The 22,615-nt window shown below is 43.2% G+C and overlaps 1 long non-coding RNA gene across 1 annotated transcript; it reads right to left on the reverse strand.

The window, feature by feature from the left end:
• Positions 1-21,348: 21,348 nt before the first annotated feature.
• On the reverse strand, positions 21,349-21,804 carry LOC110675882. The gene is made up of 2 exons (XR_002499881.1): positions 21,543-21,804; positions 21,349-21,450 (listed from the first exon to the last, which is right to left on the reverse strand). It is a non-coding gene; the product is annotated as an uncharacterized LOC110675882 (long non-coding RNA).
• Between the last annotated feature and the right edge of the window lie 811 nt (positions 21,805-22,615).

The following is a 22,615-nucleotide window of genomic DNA, read 5'->3' on the forward strand; positions in this document are numbered from 1 at the left end:
CCTTCCGGTCGGCTCGAAACGTAGAAAAAGAAGAATCGGTCTCGGGAGAATTTTCACCGCCGGGGAATTCTTCGTCGGTGTAGACTAGGTCCACCGTCGGGGACTAGTCGAGTAGAGTGCGTCGGGACGCTGGTAATGGGTAGTCGAGGCGCCTACGAACCGGAAGTTATGCTCAACCGGAATCGTTGGACCGACCCCGGCATCCTACCAGCTGAACAAAGAAAAGGAGAAGGTCGTCGTAATTGTGTGAGTACGCGCTCTGAATGAGTGCAGAGTAGTGTACAAACTGGAGCCGAAGGGCTCAGAATGTTGCATGTAGGTACTAACAAATTGACGGGTCGCCAATGGGCGAAAATAGGTACTAACAAATTACTAACGGGAGGAGCCGAAGGGCTCAGCATGAGGCACAACGTTGAACGGTTTTAAAACTGCTAACAGGAGCCGAAGGGCTCAGGAGCCAAAGGGCTCAGGAGCCGAAGGGCTCAGGAGCCGAAGGGCTCAGCATGTAGAATAACAAATTGAAGAGGTGCGCTCAGCACGTTAGCCTCCCCTCCGAAGTAATACCGGAAGGTGGTTCCGGAGGGTTATGGTACTAAACCTAGGAGAGTGTTTTTAGTGGGGAAAGCACTTTGTGGATCCCACACCGCGCCAAAAATTACACTGGCATGAGCATGAACATATACAGGCCAGTCTATGAAGATTTTTAAACTCCTAGTTGCATGAAAGGAAAAAAAAAAAAAAAAAAAAACACACACACACACACACACACACACACACACACACACACACACACACACACACACACACACACACACACACACACACACACACACACACACACACACACACACACACACACACACAGCAGCGAAGCGAAATGACTGCCATCGTCGGAGACGACGTGAACGTGGAAAATATCGTCCTAAAGATGTGTAGTAATGAAGATAAGTGGAACGCGGTGAACCGATCTGTTGTTCAGATTACGTCAACACTACAGCGGACATGGCGAGAGGAGCAGCGTCAGATGACGTAGGCAGCCCTGCCGAACGAAGAAGGGCGCCGGACTGTTTTCGACACTCTAAAAGAGCGGACGAAGGGAAAGTGATACTGCTCGGTTCCGGGAGATATTCCTTTGCCGGGGAACTCTCCACCGGAGTAGGCTAGATCCACCGCCGGGGACTAGCTGAGTAGACGCGACGTAGCACCGGTCCCGGGTCGTAGGAGCACCAGTGAACCGGAAGTTAGCCTCCACCGGAATCGCTGGACTGACTCCGGCACCCTACCGGTCGGCCCGTAAAAAATTAAAGAGCAGCAGTAGCAGCATCAGAAGAAGAATCGGTATCGGAAGAACTTCCATCGCCGGGGAATTCTTCGTCGGTGTAGGCTAGGTTCACCGCCGGGGACTAGTTGAGTAGACGTGTCATAGCGACGGTTGAGGGTCGTCGGGGCACCAGTGAACCGGAAGCTAGGCTCCACCGGAATCGCTGGACTGACTTCGGCACCCCTCCGGTCGGCTCGTATCGTAGAAGTAGAAGAATCGGTATCGGGAGAAATTCCACCGCCGGGGAACTCTCCGTCGGTGTAGATTAGGTCCACCGTCGGGGACTGGTCGAGTAGAATACGTCGGAACGCTGGTATTGAATAGTCGGGGCGCCTACGAACCGGAAGTTATGCTCAACCGGAATCGTTGGACCAACCTCGGCATCTTACCAGCTGAACTATGGAAAGGAGATAGTCGCCGTAACCGTACGAGTGCGGGCTTTGTATGAGCTCAGAGTGGTGCACAAACTGGAGCCGAAGGGCTCAGAATGTTGCATGTAGGTACTAACAAATTGACGGGTCGCCAAAGGGCGAAAATAGGTATTAACAAATTACTAACGAGTGGAGCCGAAGGGCTCAGCATGAGGCACGTCGTTGAACGGTTTTAAAACTGCTAACAGGAGTCGAAGGGCTCAGGAGCCAAAGGGCTCAGGAGCCGAAGGGCTCAGGAGCCGAAGGGCTCAGGAGCCGAAGGGCTCAGGAGCCGAAGGGCTCAGCATGTAGAATAACAAATTGAAGTGGTGCGCTCAGCACGTTGTCCTCCCCTTCGAAGTAATACCGGAAGGTAGTTCCGGAGGGTGATGGTGATGGTACTAAACCTAGGAGAGTGTTTTTAGTGGGGAAGGCACTAAGTGGATCCCACACCGCGCCAAAAATTACACTGGCATGAGCATGAACAAATACAGGCCAGTCTATGAAGATTTTTAAACTCCTAGTTGCATGAAAAAAAAAAAAAAAAAAAACACACACACACACACACACACACACACACACACACACACACACACACACACACACACACACACATGACGCAGTTCTTGTCAGGTCACGGCTGCTTCAAGAAATATCTGCACAGGTTCGGCCACGCAGAGTCGCCGCTCTGCGCTGAGTGCCCAGTCGTAGAGGAGTCGCCGGAACACGTCATTTTCGAGTGTCCACGTTTTGCTGCGGAACGTAGCGAGATGATAGCGGTCTGCGGTGCTGACGTAACCGTAGACAACGTAGTGGATAGAATGTGTAGCGATGAGGTGATGTGGAACGCGGTGAACATGGCGGTGACGAAAATAATGTCATTGCTTCAGCGGAAGTGGAGGGAGGAACAAGCCGGTGAACCGGAAGTCAGTCTCCAACCGGAATCGCCGAACCGACCTCGGCACCCAACCGGTAGGTAAGCTTGATCCACCGTCGGGGACAAGACCGAGTAGATCGTGGAAAAGCCCCGGAAATTGTAGGCTTCGTGGCCGTGCGGTTAGCGGCGTCAGTCGTTTAGGCATATTGTGCCATGAAGTGTGGGTTCGATTCCCACTCCAGTCGGTGGAAACTTTTAGTCAAACGAAAAATTCATCATTGGGCTACTGGGTGTTTCGTGTTGTCCGTTGCCTAATGTTTGTGATTGTTCAGTCTGTGCAGCCTTGAGCTAAAGACGGTGTAAATTGTCTTGCCAAATTGGTCGTCAGGGCACCTGTGAACCGGAAGTCATCCACCAACCGGAATCGCAGGATCGACCTTGGCACCTATCCGGGCAGCATCGGTACCGGAAGAACTTCCACCTCCGGGGAAGTCTTCGTCGGGGTAGGGTAGATTCACCGCCGGGGACTATCCGAATAATGCGCGAGAACCTGGAGTGCTAAATGGCATGCGTCCAGCACCGAGAGAACTTCCTTCGTCAGGGAGTTTCTGGCACCCATGGTATCGTGAGCCGAATGGCTGAATATGGCATGAATATGGCATGTTTAGATCACAAACTAGGAATACTAACAAATTATTAATGGGAGCCGAAGGGCTCAGCATGGCATGGATTAGGAACTAACAAATTAATGATGGAGCCGAAGGGCTTAATGAAGGGTGCGCGTAGCATGTGTCGCCTCTTCTTCGAAGTAATACCGCAAGGTGGTGCCGGAGAAGAATTTTTTACGGTGACGGTGTACCTAGGAGACTGTTTTTTAGTGGGTAGGCGCCCCATTGCGAATCCCACACAGTGCCAAACCATACACTGTGGCATGAGCATGAACAAATACAGGCCAGTCTTGAGAAGATTTTTTTTTTAACTCCTAGAGATGCATGAAAAAAAAAAAAAAAAAAAAAAAACACACACACACACACACACACACACACACACACACACACACACACACGGGTCGTGCAACTATGCCGAGGATGGGGAAACCTAGAAACTGTCGACAACCAGCCTACTGGTGGAATTCGACGATCGGTGACCTACGCGCACATTGCTTCCAAGCTAGGAGGAGGATGCAGAGGGCTAGCAACAACGTCGAAAGAGAAGAAAGAAGATTGCCCTATAGGGCGGCAAGGGCCGCACTCAACAAGGCAATCAAGCTCAGCAAGAAAGCGTGCCTGGAAGAGCTCTACCGCAATGCCAACGAAAACCCGTGGGGGAATGCCTACAAAGTGGCCATGGCAAAGATGAAAGGTCCAGCAATACCACCCGACAGATGTCCGGAGAAAATGAAGGTTATTATCGAAACTCTTTTTCCGACGCACGAGCCTACGGTCTGGCCACCTACACCGTACGATGAACAGGATGTACACGACGAAGAGACCCGTGTAACGAACGAGGAACTGGTCGTGGTATCGAAAGCCTTACCAGTGAAGAAGGCACCGGGTCCGGACGGGATTCCAAACTTGGCCCTTAAAACGGCAATCCAGGAGAATCCAGACATGTTCAGGACTACACTGCAAAAATGTATGGAGGACGGAAACTTTCCCGACATTTGGAAGCGACAAAAGCTGGTGCTGCTACCAAAGCCAGGTAAGCCGCCCGGCGATCCTTCTGCATATAGGCCGATATGCTTGTTGGATACTGTCGGAAAACTGTTGGAGAGAGTGATTCTTAACAGGCTTACGAAGTATACGGAGAACGAGAACGGTCTATCGAACATGCAGTATGGATTCCGGAAAGGTAGATCTACGATAGATGCCATCCGAATGGTAGTGGAAACCATGGAGACGGCACAGAAACAGCAGAGGAGAGGGAACCGATATTGTGCGGTTGTCACTCTTGACGTTAAAAACGCTTTCAACAGCGCCAGCTGGGTAGCAATTGCCGACTCGTTGCACAGGTTGAGGGTGCCTAAGTATCTATGTCAGATTCTGAAAAGCTATTTTCAGAACCGGACACTGATATATGAAACAGATGCCGGGATCAGAAATCTGTTGGTTACGGCGGGCGTTCCACAGGGATCCATCTTGGGTCCCACCCTTTGGAATGTCATGTACGATGAAGTGCTGAAGCTGAACCTGCCCAGAGGAGTCAAGATTGTCGGTTTTGCGGACGATGTAGTGCTTGTAGTGATCGGCGAATCACGGGAAGAGGTGGAGGTACTGGCAACGGAGGCGATAGATGCCGTGGAAAATTGGATGCGAGAGAAGAAGCTAGCATTGACCCATCAAAAGACTGAATTGGTTATGATCAGTAACCGGAAGGCAGTACAAAATGTGAGCATCATGGTCGGTGAGTGCATCATAAACTCGAAGCGAGAAGTGAAACACCTGGGCGTGATGTTGGACGACCGTTTGAATTTCAACAGTCACGTCGACTACGTCTGCAATAAGGCGACAAAGGTGATATCGGCCTTATCCCGAATTATGCCTAACAATTCTGCGATTACCAGTAGCAAGAGGAGGCTACTGGCGAGCGTGTCAACGTCGATCATCCGGTATGCAGCTCCAGCGTGGTCGGCGGCACTGAAGACAGGACGAAATCGTGCCCAGTTGAACCGTACGTTTAGGCTGATGGCAATGCGTGTAGCGAGTGCGTATCGAACGATATCATCGCACGCCGTGCACGTAATAGCCGGAATGATTCCTATCTGCCTTCTACTGGAGGAGGATAGCGAGTGCTACAGGGATCGAGCCACAGGGAGAGGCCGGAACAGAGCGAGAGCCAACACGCTTAGTAAATGGCAGCAGCAATGGAACAACGCAGAGAAGGGCAGGTGGACTTACCGACTGATTCCAAACGTGTCGATATGGACCACTAGAGTGCACGGCGAGATTAATTTTCAACTGACGCAATTCCTGTCTGGTCATGGCTGCTTTAAGCAGTACTTGCACAGGTTCGGCCGCGCAAGGTCACCGTTGTGCCCTGAATGCCGAGACATAGAAGAAACACCAGAGCACGTAGTCTTTACTTGCCCACGGTTTGCACAGCAGCGAAGCGAAATGACTGCCATCGTCGGAGACGACGTGAACGTGGAAAATATCGTCCTAAAGATGTGTAGTAATGAAGATAAGTGGAACGCGGTGAACCGATCTGTTGTTCAGATTATGTCAACACTACAGCGGACATGGCGAGAGGCGCAGCGTCAGATGACGTAGGCAGCCCTGCCGAACGAAGAAGGGCGCCGGACTGTTTTCGACATTCTAAAAGAGCGGACGAAGGGAAAGTGATACTGCTCGGTTCCGGGAGATATTCCTTTGCCGGGGAACTCTCCGCCGGAGTAGGCTAGATCCACCGCCGGGGACTAGCTGAGTAGACGCGACGTAGCACCGGTCCCGGGTCGTAGGAGCACCAGTGAACCGGAAGTTAGCCTCCACCGGAATCGCTGGACTGACTCCGGCACCCTACCGGTCGGCCCGTAAAAAATTGAAGAGCAGCAGTAGCAGCAGCAGAAGAAGAATCGGTATCGGAAGAACTTCCATCGCCGGGGAATTCTTCGTCGGTGTAGGCTAGGTTCACCGCCGGGGACTAGTTGAGTAGACGTGTCATAGCGACGGTTGAGGGTCGTCGGGGCACCAGTGAACCGGAAGCTAGGCTCCACCGGAATCGCTGGACTGACTTCGGCACCCCTCCGGTCGGCTCGTATCGTAGAAGTAGAAGAATCGGTGTCGGGAGAAATTCCACCGCCGGGGAACTCTCCGTCGGTGTAGATTAGGTCCACCGTCGGGGACTGGTCGAGTAGAATACGTCGGAACGCTGGTATTGAATAGTCGGGGCGCCTACGAACCGGAAGTTATGCTCAACCGGAATCGTTGGACCGACCTCGGCATCTTACCAGCTGAACTATGGAAAGGAGATGGTCGCCGTAACCGTACGAGTGCGGGCTTTGTATGAGCTCAGAGTGGTGCACAAACTGGAGCCGAAGGGCTCAGAATGTTGCATGTAGGTACTAACAAATTGACGGGTCGCCAAAGGGCGAAAATAGGTATTAACAAATTACTAACGAGTGGAGCCGAAGGGCTCAGCATGAGGCACGTCGTTGAACGGTTTTAAAACTGCTAACAGGAGTCGAAGGGCTCAGGAGCCAAAGGGCTCAGGAGCCGAAGGGCTCAGGAGCCGAAGGGCTCAGCATGTAGAATAACAAATTGAAGTGGTGCGCTCAGCACGTTGTCCTCCCCTTCGAAGTAATACCGGAAGGTAGTTCCGGAGGGTGATGGTGATGGTACTAAACCTAGGAGAGTGTTTTTAGTGGGGAAGGCACTAAGTGGATCCCACACCGCGCCAAAAATTACACTGGCATGAGCATGAACATATACAGGCCAGTCTATGAAGATTTTTAAACTCCTAGTTGCATGAAAAAAAAAAAAAAAAACGGGTCGTGGCCGTGCGGTTAGCGGCGTCAGTCGTTTAGGCATATTGTGCCATGAAGTGTGGGTTCGATTCCCACTCCAGTCGGTAGAAACTTTTCGTCAAACGAAAAATTCATCATTGGGCTACTGGGTGTTTTGTGTTGTCCGTTGTCTAATGTTTGTGATTGTTCAGTCTGTGCAGCCTTGAGCTGAAGACGGTGTGAATTGTCTTGCCAAATTGGTCGTCAGGGCACCTGTGAACCGGAATTCATCCACCAACCGGAATCGCAGGATCGACCTTGGCACCTATCCGGGCAGCATCGGTACCGGAAGAACTTCCACTTCCGGGGAACTCTTCGTCGGGGTAGGGTAGATTCACCGCCGGGGACTATCCGAATAGTGCGCGAGAACCTGGAGTGCTAAATGGCACGCGTCCAGCACCGAGAGAACTTCCTTCGCCTGGGAGTTTCTGGCACCCATGGTATCGTGAGCCGAATGTCTGAATATGGCATGTTTAGATCACTAACTAGGAATACTAACAAATTATTAATGGGAGCCGAAGGGCTCAGCTTGGCATGGCATTCGCTGAAAGCGAAACAAATTAATAATGGAACTAACAAATTAATGATGGAGCCGAAGGGCTTAATGAAGGGTGCGCGTAGCATGTGTCGCCTCTTCTTCGAAGTAATACCGCAAGGTGGTGCCGGAGAAGAATTCTTTACGGTGACGGTGTACCTAGGAGACTGTTTTTTAGTGGGTAGGCGCCCCATTGCGAATCCCACACAGTGCCAAACCATACACTGTGGCATGAGCATGAACAAATACAGGCCAGTCTTAAGAAGATTTTTTTAACTCCTAGAGATGCATGAAAAAAAAAAAAAAAAAAAAAAAACACACACACACACGGGGTTCTGAGCGACACTCAATTTTTGAGTTTTCGCTCTTTTTTCGTTAAAATTAGGCGCTGGAAAGGTAATGTGAGTTCAGTTATGCTGTTTTGTATCATAATTGGCATTGTCACTACATTTCGACTCCTTTTCGAAAATTCATTTGCTATCATGACCCTATTGCAATAAATTGATTTAATAGGGGAAGGGGTGGTAAAATGAACACCTTAAGGATATCGTCTTGTTTCTGATAGAAAAACGAGGAATTTGTATAGTTCGATCGCACAACATCATAAATAGAGATGGTATCTATAGCAGCGACATGAGTTCAGACTAAAATAGCTAAATTTTCACATATTTTTATTGCTAGCAAAAAACGATGCAAATGTTCATTTTACCTGCACTATGTGGGTAAAATAAACAGCTGTTGGTGGTAAAATGAACACCATGCATAAAACGTGAGCAAAACAAATATTTTTGAAAATTTTCATTGCATTCCCGAAAATATATCTATTAAAGATTGTAACTCATTCAAAAGAAAAATCCAAAGGTATTAGATTTGACATCATATCATAACGGTTTCCCCTCAATACCTCTCAAAAACCTCAATACCTCTGAGCTAAATGTCACGTCAGTTTAAATTTTCAAACGTGGTTTTCTAAAATCTTAGTTTTCGTTGATATTTTCACTTCAATCGACCTTCGTATCAACCCGAACACTCCAATTTATGCTCTTAATCGGCCGTGCGTGATAAAAATTCATTGAAATTTGTTTTCCTTCGGTAAAATGCACGGTGTTCATTTTACCACCCCTGTTCATTTTACCACCACTTCCCCTATCTATTTCACACATTTTTTTTGGAAAATTTTATGAGCAATCACTTCATTACATATTAGCGTTGCATTATCATTCACTCTGGATGGCGTTTGAGTTCATTTCGTGCAAATATTCGATAGTCCATAATTTGCATACCTTTATTTAGAATGGTAGGAACGCTATTGTCATAATTGGTACAAAGACAACGCTTTTTAAAACCATTTTTTAGAAGCTTAAAGTCAATTTAGTACTAAAACCAGAGTGTCGTATTTCTCATGTATACCTAAATGCGCTAGTGTGCCATGCGATATTTTATATCGCAGCTCACAGATTATGTGAGACACGAGATGCAGATACGTACAAAATATATCTTAGTGAGCGAGTCTCATGAGACATCTCGTGAGGCTCGTCGCATGCGCTTACTAGGAGTACTGTCATGCAGTTATGTTTGCCTGGTACAATAACCCTACGGAAGCATACGGCTTCGGTCTATGCCTATGTTTCTTCGGTGGCCAGTACAAGTTTTTATCAATTCAAATGCTAGAATCTGAACCGCGTTGAAGCGCGTCAATCCGTTCAAACTGTCTACGGGCAATTTAATCCATAATTCAACCCCTTTTCCTTGCTTTTGGAACCTTCACCTGCGAGTCTCAAATGTACTGTCAATAGAAATATTATTATTAGAACGCTAGTGGCGTTGTTGTAACAAAACTGATTTTAATTAGTATAACCGCAAATTGCGGTTTTTCATAGTTTATTCAATACTAAGTCGTTGTTTTGGTTTTGAAAATTAATCTGACACTTTGATGCCCGGTAATCACGTTGTCAGTTCGTGGCAAACTAGATGTTGGTAACACGAACAGCAGCGACATTAGCATTCTTAGGTTAATGCTTCTACTGTACTGTCACATTGAGATTTTCTCATGAGACGACGCATGAGCCAGTGCAGATGTGATCGGTTGAGCTAGTACATTGCTACATGAGATCTAAAAAAATGTGTCTCACCATAGCACGTGCTCAAGCGCGCGATTATTTTTGTGCGCTCATGGCAAGCTGATCTCAAGCTCTTGATGTGAAGCGCGTATACATAATGTCTGACTAAAACTGTTTAATTGAACTGTTTCGCAAGGCTTCGAACTAGTAATTAAAACCAACAAGTCATGCTTACGTTTTAGAAACACGGTTAAAATTTGATTTTATCCATACTGTTGACATATTACATCCATAATTGGTACAACTACCCTAGATGTTGATCATTAGCTAGAAAGGACGGGGCTTACACTGATGAAGAGCGTGGGATTATGCAGTTATCGCCTCAAAAAACAAAACTAAACCGTCACAAACTGTTGCAAAACAAAATCTAAACTAATTTCCAAGAATTGAAGAATGGATTTAAAATAAGTAGGGTTATTTACGGCTTCGGCACCATTCGACTATTATCGGCAACCGAATTTCAAACGCCAAATATACAGTATTTTACTACCAACACACACACAAATGAAAACATTCAGATGATTCTTTGTTCTGTCTGCTTCAGGGTGACGAGATTTCCAAAACTGTTTTAAAAAACAAATGAACAGCTGATGTGGAGCTGCCGAAGAGATTCACCAGTAGTTCTTATGGGTAGGCTGCCGAAAAGAATGAGGCTGCCGACAATAGTCACACTGACAAGAGTTGTTCTAAGCGTTATAAAAACGTTTCCAAAAAACTTTAAACAAGTATGTCGGTGTGAATTGACAGAGGATTGAGCAGCGCGTAAATGTAAACAGACAAGCACGTAATTTGTCTGCTGAGGTCCGAGAAAATTACAAAAGAAGTGCGGCGTCGGCTTAGACTGCCGAGAATACGTAAATTCTTCTATAACAAATAGTTTTAGGTACAAATACTGGATGATACTGGAACATGTATCATTTTAGCCTAGATGAACAAATGGAATCAAATATAGTTATCAGTTTCCAAACCTATTTCTGCGTATTTACTCGGAAATCGATAAATCTTAACAAAAACTGCCAAATTTAGCATGGCACAAATTGTGTATCACCCCATATTGCGAAGCATCTTCATATGATATTCACACCGCAAAAAAAATCGAAGAAAAAGAAGCAAGCGAAGAAGCCAAATGAAGATCACTATTGTAAGGTTATGACGTTTACATGTACACGACGAACACGTATGAAATGTACAAATTGAAAGTAAAACTACGAAAAGAAATCACTTGCTCCGGTCACCTTCTTTGGATGCATGAGATGTTCATTTGACACCGAGTACCCCCGTTGGTTTAACCGCATTTAATCTGAACACTTTTTGATCTGTACCCCGCTAATTTGCACATCGTTCAAATTAAAAATGGTTCAAACGTCATTTAGCTCATGGAACAGAGCGAAGTGAAGTGGAAAGCTGTGGAACGGAACGCAGAATCAAAACAAAATAGTGAAAGAGGTAACCAGAAACACGTTTCTAGGGTGACTAGATGTTCAAATTAAAAATGAACCCCGATGGTTTGCATAAGGTACCGTTCAAATTAGCGGGGGTGCACGGTAGCCTAAAAGTAGATACAACTGCCTAGTCTGCATATTATCCACATAAGCTTTGAAAGCATGCCTGTTTAACAAATTTAGCATTCCTACATGTTTTAATATCTTGAACTTTCATATTCTTAAGTAATCTGATTTCAAATGCCTGTAAAAACAAGCCAAATATGTTGAGCGGTCTTAGCGAAAGTTGTTTTATGAGCTTCATCACGGATGAGAAATTTTTCATCGAATTCGCTGGACTTGGAACAAATAACTTTCGGTTTACAGTCTATACAAATTCATATCTTTTAGAATTCAGGAAGAAAAATCTTTAAAATAATTAGCGGCCCTCACGGATAGGGCCTTTGAGAAAAAAATCAAAATCCAATGAATCGATTAAAAACTTTTGATTACATGTTTAAGGTGAAGATGAATCGAAGCCAAAGTTCAAATTTTCAAGAGCACGGATCTGGAGAACCAAACATCCGTTTGAGCTGAAAACCTAATCGATTGGTCACCACCAGCTAGTGACCAATCGATTAAGTTTTCAGCTTGAACGGATGTTCGGTTCTCCAGATCCGTGCTCTTGAAAATTTGAACTTTGGCTTCGATTCATCTTCACCTTAAGATTGTCAAAAAATATCGTTAGGATAAAAATACTGCATTTTTTTAGGTTTTCACCGCCTTCGAACCTCTGTGAAGAGGATCGAGCGATGAATGGGATGGATCAGGAGAGAGGGGGGCTTACTTTCAGAGGAGAACAAACACAGTATGATCGGAGTCGGTGCGAGCGCAATATCCAACTTTCAATGTGCATTGAATAATGGGAGTGTTTCGGGCAAGCGGGAGAAAACAATAAATTTGAACGGATCGAAAACGTTTTTCCCGTTCGCTCTCGTGGTTTAGAAGATCGCTACCGCCTTCGACGGTTGGATTTTGTGTGACAAATTGATGCAATTCTTGTGTTGCCATTGATGCCATAGTGCAATTGATGAGTATGACAGAAATAGGTCTGAATTACGTTTTTAATTTATTTATTTTTTTGCCAAACAGAACAATACAAATCCGAACAGATCCTTAAACTTTCTGACAACTAATATACAGGATTGAGTAGTTTGCAATCTCAGCATGAAAACGAACAAAACAAAATAACAGATCGGTATAATTTTAAAGTCACCATTGCAAAAACCACAGAATACGCCGTAATTAAACAAAACATATAATACTAAACCATGTGTAGATGATAATTTAAAAGTTATTTTAGAAAAAGCGCCCTAAAGAAGTTAAGGTTCTTGCACTTTATGTTGTACATTTCAAAACAGATCTGGTTGTCTGTCTTTCCATATCAACCTAAAAAAAATCATTTCCAGAGAGTTACTAAATCGCGTGCGCAACAATCTCATTGTTTTCCACCCGCTCGCATTATGCAACCTGTGCATTTATAGAAACCTTCGACCTTAACTAAATGCACCGCACCTACTCGATGCTCCTTGTAACCGATCCATCCCACTATGGGCGGTTTCCATACAGACTGGCGGCCAAAAATATTTTTTCCATCTCATGTCGTATTTATGAGTTTTATAATACAAATTTGATGTCTTATTTTCAAAAACAAGTTTTCGAGACTAACTTTTGAATAGGGCCTATAGCGAAATATTAAACTTTGTTACTTATAATGCATGTAAGCCATTTATGCGATTAACGTTGTGCAAACCATTATAAATATTAAAACATACATAGAAATGATGATTTGAATGATTTAGCGAAATTCAGTTATTTTCTGATTTAGTTTTTAACTGTTTTCAATAGGAAATGGTTAAAAATATTGGAGAAATCAAAAAGCCCTAAATTAAAAAAGTGCAAATTTGTGCAGCTAAATTCTTCACGATCCTTTAGTTTACATCTCAAAGTACCCTTGGAACTGAATTTAAGCCTGGGACAACTTAGGACAAAAAAGTACTCGATGTGTTAACTATAAGCTTATTCGATTTTTTTAAACCGCTATATAGAAAAACATCATAAAAGCCACTATTTGAAGCTTTTTTTATTTTTTATTGTTTATAGGAAGCCTTTTTTGTAAGCTTTCAATTGGTGTAAAAACATTTTACGTAAGTATTCTAGAAAAAAAGTTATATTCATTTGAGTAAGCCATAGTTTTTGTTAATAGAAACAAGTTTTTCTCCATAGGCTCAACTTTGGCACCTCATATCTGAGTGTGCAATGCAAATCATGCCCTAATATTTTGGGGATTTCTTAGCAGACATGTTTACAATGAAATGGCGAACAAGAATTGAAATTTGGGGCACATCACTTTTTTGATTATTGGCCACCTGATAAACTATAGTGGCATCCCCTCATAGAAGACCACGATTGCTCTTTTATTGATTTTCCATCGTAAATCATATCGATTTCAAAACTAGCCAAGCTCCCCGACGACTCGATCTGATTCAATCGTCAAAGATCAATCAACTTTGGCAGCACTTGAACCCACGATCGATGCATTGCGCTGGCATTGTGCTCTGCGAATAGGATCTGTTTTGTAAGATTGATACTCAAGTTCTTGAAGCGGATCCGTTCAATTCTCATCCCATTACATCTCGGGGGGTCCCTCAATACCGATCATACTGCATGCGGGTCGTAGAACAGTTTTCACTATATGACATCTCCGTCAGGGTCGGCCCGAAGGGGTGATAATTAATAACTCGAGCGTGTCCCAGCATGCAAGCTGTCCATTATGTTTGCATTAATCGGAGTGAATTATTCAAATTGAATCGTCAACAACCTGAGCTTCCCGGAACGCCCGCTGCGACGAAACCTCGTCCAGAGAAACAACCAACGACGACGAATTGAGTTTGCACTGCGAGTCGGCAAATCGCTTCGGGGAGATTGATATCTGCCGAGGTTCATATCTCAATTTTTCACCACAGAGGACAAGAGTAAAAGGTACCACACAGGGACAGGCAGGGCTGGTAGCGACCCAGACAACGAAAATGTACGTAGTAAGAAATCACTTTTTACGTTATACGATGCTTGTATGCGCAAAGATTTGCCGCACCACCGATGACCCTCTAACACCAGCCCATGCACTGTAGGTAAACGGTTCTCGCTGAGTTGCCCAAGTGGTGTACAGAATGCCCTTTTCTCCCCGAAACCATCTTACGGCAAATAGCACCTAACAATTGTAGCAGAAGTAGCCTAGCCAAACTGCTTCTACTAGTCGACTGGTACAATGTTACAGGATACCAGCCTCGGCATGGCTAGTTCTGTGCAATTCTAGCATAATGTGAGTGTCAGCCGTAGTTACTGCATTCCAGCACTTGGCATCCGCACACATTCTCTGGATTATAATGTCAGGGGACGTGTCCCCTGCGCATGTAACGAGCATGCGATCTCCCACAACAATGAAACGCGGGCAATCGTACAAGATATGCTCTGCTGTTTCCTTCGCACCAGCTCAATTCGGGCACGCAGGAGATTATGAGTGCCCGAATCTTTGCAGGTACTACCACTCGCAATCATTTCCTGTAAACTGCGTCAGGTAAAAGTTCACTTCCCCATAGTATTTTATACCAATCAGACACATTTGGTTAGGGGTCTATGGGTCTATCTACTGTTAGTTAAGCACATTATGATGTACGTGCTTTCCAACCACTTTAGTCTTTTGCTCGTTATAAGCGCTTTTGACCAGATTGATCCTCCATACCTTAGTATGGATAGCGCCAAGCTTGCCAGGGGCTTGCATTTGCTGGCAATTACAGCAGAGCTGTTGGACATCATCCTCGAAAGCGCTGCTATAGCCGTAGATGCCCTTTTATAGGCATATTCAACGTAGCCTAGGGGATTGCTTGGACCTAGTTTCCTAGACTTCATCCATTCCTCAACTATGGAAATAGATTGCGCTGCTGTCAATTCTACTTCCTCCATCGATTCGCCATAGACTAGTGGGGTGATATCGTCGGCGAAGCCAACAATCTTTACACCCGTCGGAAAGGGTAGCCTCAGTACGTCATCGTACATCGCATTCCATAACATCGGGCCCATGATTGAACCTTGAGGTACTCCCGCGGTAATTCAAACATTTTTCTGTCCCTCCTCTGTGTCATACAGTAGAATCCTACCATCAAAATAGCTTTCTAGAAGCTTGCACAACTGCACCGGTACCTTGAGGCGGTGAAGTGCGTGGGCTATCGCTTCCCAGTTGGCGCTGTTGAACGCATTCTTCAAAGTCAAAGTGACAACTCTGCAGTAAAAGATGTCGCTTCTTTTATACTCGACTGCAATCTCAGCTGTCTGAACAACCAACTGGATAGTTGCAAGAAGTTTTTCCATTTGTCAGGAAAATATGCTAATTGAAAACATTTGTTAAATATATCAACTAAAAATGATAAGCTACTTTCTGGAAGTTTCTTGATGAGGATGTAGAAAATTCCATCATCGTCAGGAGCTTTCATATTTTTGAACTTTTTAATTATAGTTCTCACCTAAGACAAGACGTGTCAGGTAGAAGTGCAAAAATGAAACCAATTGCCTGTCAAAAAAGACCACTCCTCGTTGGTCGTTTTGGCAAAGGCCTACTTTCACATCGTTGAGTTGAGTTGCAACAGGACACTTTGTTGCTAGCCAGGCCGTGTTGCTAGTTCATAAATTAGGGTTTGCACCAAAAGTTTGAACATTTTGCATGAGACCTTTTTGTTTCAAATATTTTAAAACTCGATGTCAAGTTTACCGCATGTGCTCCTTCAATGCTAAAATAAATAAATAAAAATTATTGAATGCAAAATAATGGTATTTGTTTCAATAACCTCTAAAAATATCGCCAGTTTCTATAATAAACCTGATTTTTTAAAACCTAGCATCCTCTATTGCATTGAATGAATGAAGCGTGAAAAAAACTACCAAATTCTGAGCGTTGATATTTAAACTTGTTCAGAAGATTTGCTTAAAAATGATACTGGTAACACTGACTTTTGCATCGTCAAGGTTATCGACTGAAAAACAACAGGGCAGCCTTAATTGAGCTGTCACGTCCTGTCCTAGGTTCTCACTACTTCCAAATCAGTCTCCCAGGCATTTTCGAAAACGTTCTCTTGATTGAGAATATTTTCGAAGTCCTGAGGAACTTGATTTTCGATTGGACTAGTAAGTCCTAAATTAAAATTGTGCGCGCTTTCAAACTGCATAACAAGTTTTTGAGATTTTTCGCAATTAATTAGTAATAATTTGTTTTCCTCTTTCAATGCCGGTATTGGCTTCTGAGGTTTTTTCAAAATTTTTGATAATTTCCAAAAATGCTTCCAATTGAAAAATCTTATTTTCGAAATTTTTGTTTCTTAATTAAGCAAAACGTTTCTTGATTTCTTTCTGCAAATCCTGCCATATAATTTTGATAGCAGGATCGCGAGTGCGTTGAAATTGCCTTCTCTTCACGTTTTTAAGGCGGATCAAGAGTTCAAGATCATCGTCAATAATCACGGATTCAAATTTTACTTCACATTTTGGAATTGCAATGCCTCTTGCTTCAACAATGGAATTTGTTAAAGTTTCAAGAGCATTGTCAATATCAAGCTTGGTTTGTAAAGAAATTTTAACATCAAGATTAGAGTCAATATACGTTTTATATATACTCCAGTCGGCTCGAAATAATTGAAAGTGGAGCTGATAGGATTGAGAATCGCTACATGGGATATTTGAAATGTAACAGGGACATGATCAGAATCAAAATCAGCATGAGTAACTAATTGGCTAAAAACATCACTAGAGTCGGTTAAGACCAAGTCAATCGTAGATGGATTTCTAGAAGAGGAAAAACATGTAGGGCTATCAGGGTATTGAATTGAGAAATATCCTGTAGAGCACTCATCAAATAAAATTCTGCCGTTGGAATTACTTTGAGAATTATTCCATGACCGATTTGGCATTAAAGTCACCAATGACAAAACATTTTGACTTATTGCGAGTCAATTTTCGCAAGTCAGTTTGGAGCAAATTAATTTGCTGTCCAGAGCATTGAAAAGGCAAATAGGCAGCTATGAAAGAATATATACCGAACTGTGTTTCAACAGAAACACCTAAAGTTTCAAAAGCTATAGTTTCAAATGACGAAAACAGTTGATGTTTTATACGCCTATGAATGATGATTGCAACTCCCCCACATGCCCCATCATGTCGATCATTACGATGAACTCTTTTGAGCTTAGATCCAGGCTTTGAATACGTTTCGGTAATAACTGCTATATGCACGTTATTAACTGTAAGAAAATTAAACAGCTCGTCCTCTTTACCATTCAAAGAACGAGCATTCCAATTTAAAATATTTAAATTATTATTTGGATCCATTAGAAAAACGTAATCCAATAACATTTTGATTTGTAAATTTTACACCTACTTTGACTGCTTCAGTCATAGTGGTGGCTTTGAACATTGCATCAATCATTAGATTCAATTGTTCAGTTAGAAAATTAAAATCAAGGGCAGACATATCACTTGAAGTGGGTACATTATCTGATGATTTCCCATTAGAATTTTCGGTAGACGAAGAAGCGGAGTAGGACTTACCTGTGGCGGTAGGGTTTTTTCCATTTGATTTGAAACAAGTAGAATGGGTACTCATAGTACGAATAGGGGAGGAATACAAATTACCTGCTACGATATCGGCAAAGGATTTACCGTGGGTATATACATTCGAAATTTAAAGATTCAAACGCCTACCCGATGCATTAAATTTAGTTTGTGAATGAGCATGATTATGATCTTCCTGATGGGTATGATTCCTAATCAAGCGATTGTTAACTGAAAAATGAGTATTGTTCGATACTCTACCAGGCAAATTCCGGAAACGACCGTTATCGTAACGGATCTTATCTTTCATCTGCCTGGCACGAGCCTCAACGACTCTCTTGTGTGAAGGGCAATCCTAAAAATTTGACTTATGATTGGCCCCGCAATTAGAACATATGAACTTGGTGGTATCTTCCTTCACTGGACAGACGTCCTTAGCGTGAGAAGAGCCTCCACAAATCATGCATTCAGCATCCATGCGGCAATTTTTTGTACCATGACCCCACTTTTGGCACCGACGGCACTGAGAGGGGTTCTGGTAATTTCCTCCAGGTTTGAAAATGTTCCCATGTCACACGGACATCGAACAAAAGTTTTGCTTATTCTAAAGTTACAATATTATTTAGTTCTTTTTTGTTGAAGTGAACTACATAGAATTTTTGAGAAAGCCCTTTCCGAACAATGCCAGATTGGGTTCTCTTTTTCATAATGATTACTTGGACTGGGGAAAATCCAAGTAATTCATTTATACCATTTTCGATCTCTTCAGGTGACTTATAGTCACTTGAGAGACCTTTCAAAACGACTTTGAACAAACGTTCAGTTTTGTCGTCATAAGTAAAACATTTGTGCTTCTTCTCTTCAAGATGTTTGAGAAGAAGTTCGCGATCTTTAAGAGTTTCCGGCAAACGCGACAGTCTCCTTTCTTTGCTATTTGGAAGGAAACCTTGATTCCCCTAATGGAGTTCAAAATCTCCTGCCTAAATCCCCCAAATTCGGAACAACTGACCACGATAGGCGACACTCTTTGCTTCCTCACTTGAATCAAAGAGCCTGGGCTAGAGGCTGCTTCGATTTGGTGTTCGGAAAATTTGTCTAGGGCATCGAACTGATTGCTCATTTCAATACAATTATTCATTTCACCCTTGGAAGATAGTTCGTATTCCGGGGAAACGTCCTTTCTTCCATTCTTGCCACGTGTAGTGACAGTTTTAAATTCCACTTTTTTGGAACGAAGTAATAAATTCAGAGATTCACCCTTCCTTTTGTTTGTTGTCGATACCATGTTTAGTGAATAAACGAAAGAAGACGTGACCTCGAGAGTTTTTTTCCCAAAACGGCGTCCAAGAAGGATTACTACCGCTAGCGTTCGCCAACGGGTCCAACGGAAAATCGAAGGCACGAGTCCAAACAAGGATCGTAAAGGGATCAATAGTAGAAAAAATAGTACTGAAAAGTACTGTTTTAGTAGCACTGAAAAGTACCGTTTTTAATTTTAGCACTGAAAAGTACTTTTTATTGCTTTAGGTAGTTTTTAAAAAACTTCCAAGAGCAGAGAGAATTCGTGTACGCACAGCACGAAGGTACGATGCGCACTGAAGAATGATTTATATTACATGCTTTTTGGTGAGTTCTCGCATAGCTTCTGATCTCGCCCTAAAAGCCATTGGTAACCATGTGTGTAGCTCGTTGTTTCTGAGCATTTGATTGAATTTTCATGTTATTCAACAACGCTATGGGAAAGAAAGGATCATTATCTACCTGTCCATGATGTTTGTTTGGATGCTTATTCTTTCTTTTGCTCAGAAACAACGAGCTACACACGTGGCTACCAATGGCTTTTAGGGCGTTATCTCAGAGTATGCGAGAGTTATACTTCTCTGAGGACTTAAGTGTCCGTAATATGAATCAAAACGGTAACTATTTTTCGCCACCAGCCCTGCAGATACAATCCATAGCTCCATCGCAATCCATCGACCATTTGTTATAGTTTATGAACCTACGCGCCAACTTGAGCTATTGAATGGTTAGCAACAGACTGGACCTGTTGGCCGTTGGCGGTAGGTATAGGGTATGTGCCTCTATTAACGTGGAGTGGGCACCCGGATGGGAACCGGCGAATGATACCTATCTGATGGCATCGCGGTTCAGAGGTTTGGCAAATAGCACATAAACAGCTGATTGGCACGGTGGCCGCGATCTGGCTATTTATGCTGGCCATTACATTAATTATCGGCGTATAAGTACGTTTCATGTGGATCATACATGCGATCGGATAATCATTAATCAGTGTTATAGGTTCTGGAGATGCGCCTATGGTTCGATGACGCAACTGAGCAAATGCAGAGAACGAAGGAATGAGATGTCGAGGCTGATCGGTGGTGAATCACGGTTTCATCAATATCATTAGTTACACTTAGAGACTATAACTTTAATTCTGATTCTATTTATTATTGAACCAAAATAATTTATACAGTGAACTCTTCATGACTAAATATTCCATATATCGAATATCTTTTTAGTAGTGAAATACTTGTCACCCAACACGCAGCAACAAAGACATTGTCATCTCCTATTCTTGTTGCAACATTTTTATTCCGCAACATCAGTTTATCGTTACTTGAACAGAATAAGACAATGATCGATCACAACGTGCGAAGCGATTTTCTTGGCTTCGCATCGCAGTTTTCGAGAACTTTCTCTGTGTGAGTAAACATTGGCACATTATCGAACAGCATCCATAAAACAAATTTGGTTTTATGGTTATAACAACTGATTGATCGCGAGTTGAAAAGGTTGTAACAATGTTGCGTTCTGTGATTGTCATGACATGTTTGCTTTTGATTGTATCCTAATCCGCAAAAGCTGTGATAAACGATTGTGAGAGAGCTTGCTTTGTTGTTCGTTTCCTTTGATGACAATTTGATTCACTGCTTTCTAGTGATATATGTTTATACATGCAGATTCGAAGGCCTTTACTCAAAATAGTTTCTGGATAATCACATACAATTGTTGAATACGAATTACCATGTGCCCTTACGAGTTAGCGCTATTCTAATACTGTTAGAAACATTTATCAACTACAACATTGTTGAAGACCGTTCCCAAATTGGACGTCTCAATAATTAATTTCCAAAATTTCGGCCGAATCCAATTTCTTAGGTGCAGACACATGTTGATATCCGCCGTTGTAAATGCATGACTCTCTGTTAAAACATGTTTCGTGACCTCAGCTTTAAAATTGTGAGTCATCCCTTTGTCTATCTCCGTTCGAGTTCTCCTTTTTTCTGCTAAATGTTCCTTAAATCTAACATCTGGAGACTGCTTGGTTTGAACAACCTAGATGTTAAGTAGATCCTAATTGTCTCTATCGAGCAAAAGTTTTCAGATTCCTTTATTGGTGTATTCCTTCGGAAAAAAACCTGCACTCGTTTTTAATCCTGCGGATTTCACTCAAAGCTAAATATAAGCCTTAAGGAAACATAAAAAAAAACTTAAAAATAAGTGAACTTAATTTTGGATTTCGGCTTGCAGTCACAATCAAAAGCGTTGATAATTTTAATTCATCGCCGACGTTTCGATCCTATGGTTTGGATCTTCTTCAGGGCCTGTGTTTATTAAAATATTTCACGAAACATACAACATATAATTACATTCTGGTCTAACTTAACATTGATACAAATTTGACAAAATTACTCACTCGAAGTTAACCAACTTGTTAAGTACCGTAGCTTTACACGGAGATATGTCGGGTTAGTTTCGTCATTTTCGAATGTGGTACCCTCACTGGTCATAACGGGTAATTGCCAGGTTTGTACACACGTCTCGCGCACGGATGTTTCACAGCCGGAGAAGGGAATATTACTGTGGGTCGAGCATTATGGGTGGTAACTGGGTGGTTGGGTTTGAATGGGTTAGTGGAGCGTGTTCGTGAGTATTGGGTTGTTGTGTTCTACTACGGTGACGGTTTGACCGCAGACAGACGTTTAAGCAGGAACAAATTTATTCAAAATTCCTGTGTAAATTCTACCGAGGTGTCACCTAGGGAGCAAATTGCTGCAGTACAGTGACAGTTCGTAAAAGCACGTGGCTTCATCTTCTCGCTTACCACCCAGTCCACCACCCACTGAACAAAAATATCAAAACAATCACTTTAAAAATGATTCACACAATTGTGATTTGTTCACGCCAATTTATTTTACATGAGTTACGATCATTCAAGGGTGTTATGCTAGCATGAATCTGTGAGTAAATTAAATGCCAACTTGTGGTAAAAATTACAATGGATTTAATTAACTTTTACATGAGAAATTAGAATCAAAAGGGGAACATCACCCACCCAGCGCGAAAAATAGGTGCATAGTTTTTAGCGTTGAGCACGTGGACTGTGGGAGCGGTTGTGTGTCATGATGTCAACGAAATGTGATCAGGATGGTGGCGGGACGCATACGCCTCTAACGCCATCTGTTAGCTTATTGCCACTTGGCGATTTGTGGCGGCCATGTTTTTACACAAGTGGCTGAGTCTAACTTGAACGTCTGTCTGCGGTTTGACGATGCGATATTCTCTTCTCTCTGTCGTTTGACTGTATCGAGGAGGTTCGCATACGCACAGCTGAGATCGTCGGTATCTGTCCGACGGTTGACGGTGTTGGATGTAGTAGCGATGTGGCACATTTCCAACACTTGCAAAGCTTGTCGTTTGTAGGTGATATCTATGATGGATGGGTTGTTGATATTGAAGCGATGTTGATGGGTGATACAGTGTTCTATT

This window comes from Aedes aegypti, chromosome 2 (assembly GCF_002204515.2).
Source record: "Aedes aegypti strain LVP_AGWG chromosome 2, AaegL5.0 Primary Assembly, whole genome shotgun sequence".
In the NCBI taxonomy this organism is placed as follows: Eukaryota; Metazoa; Arthropoda; class Insecta; order Diptera; family Culicidae; genus Aedes; species Aedes aegypti.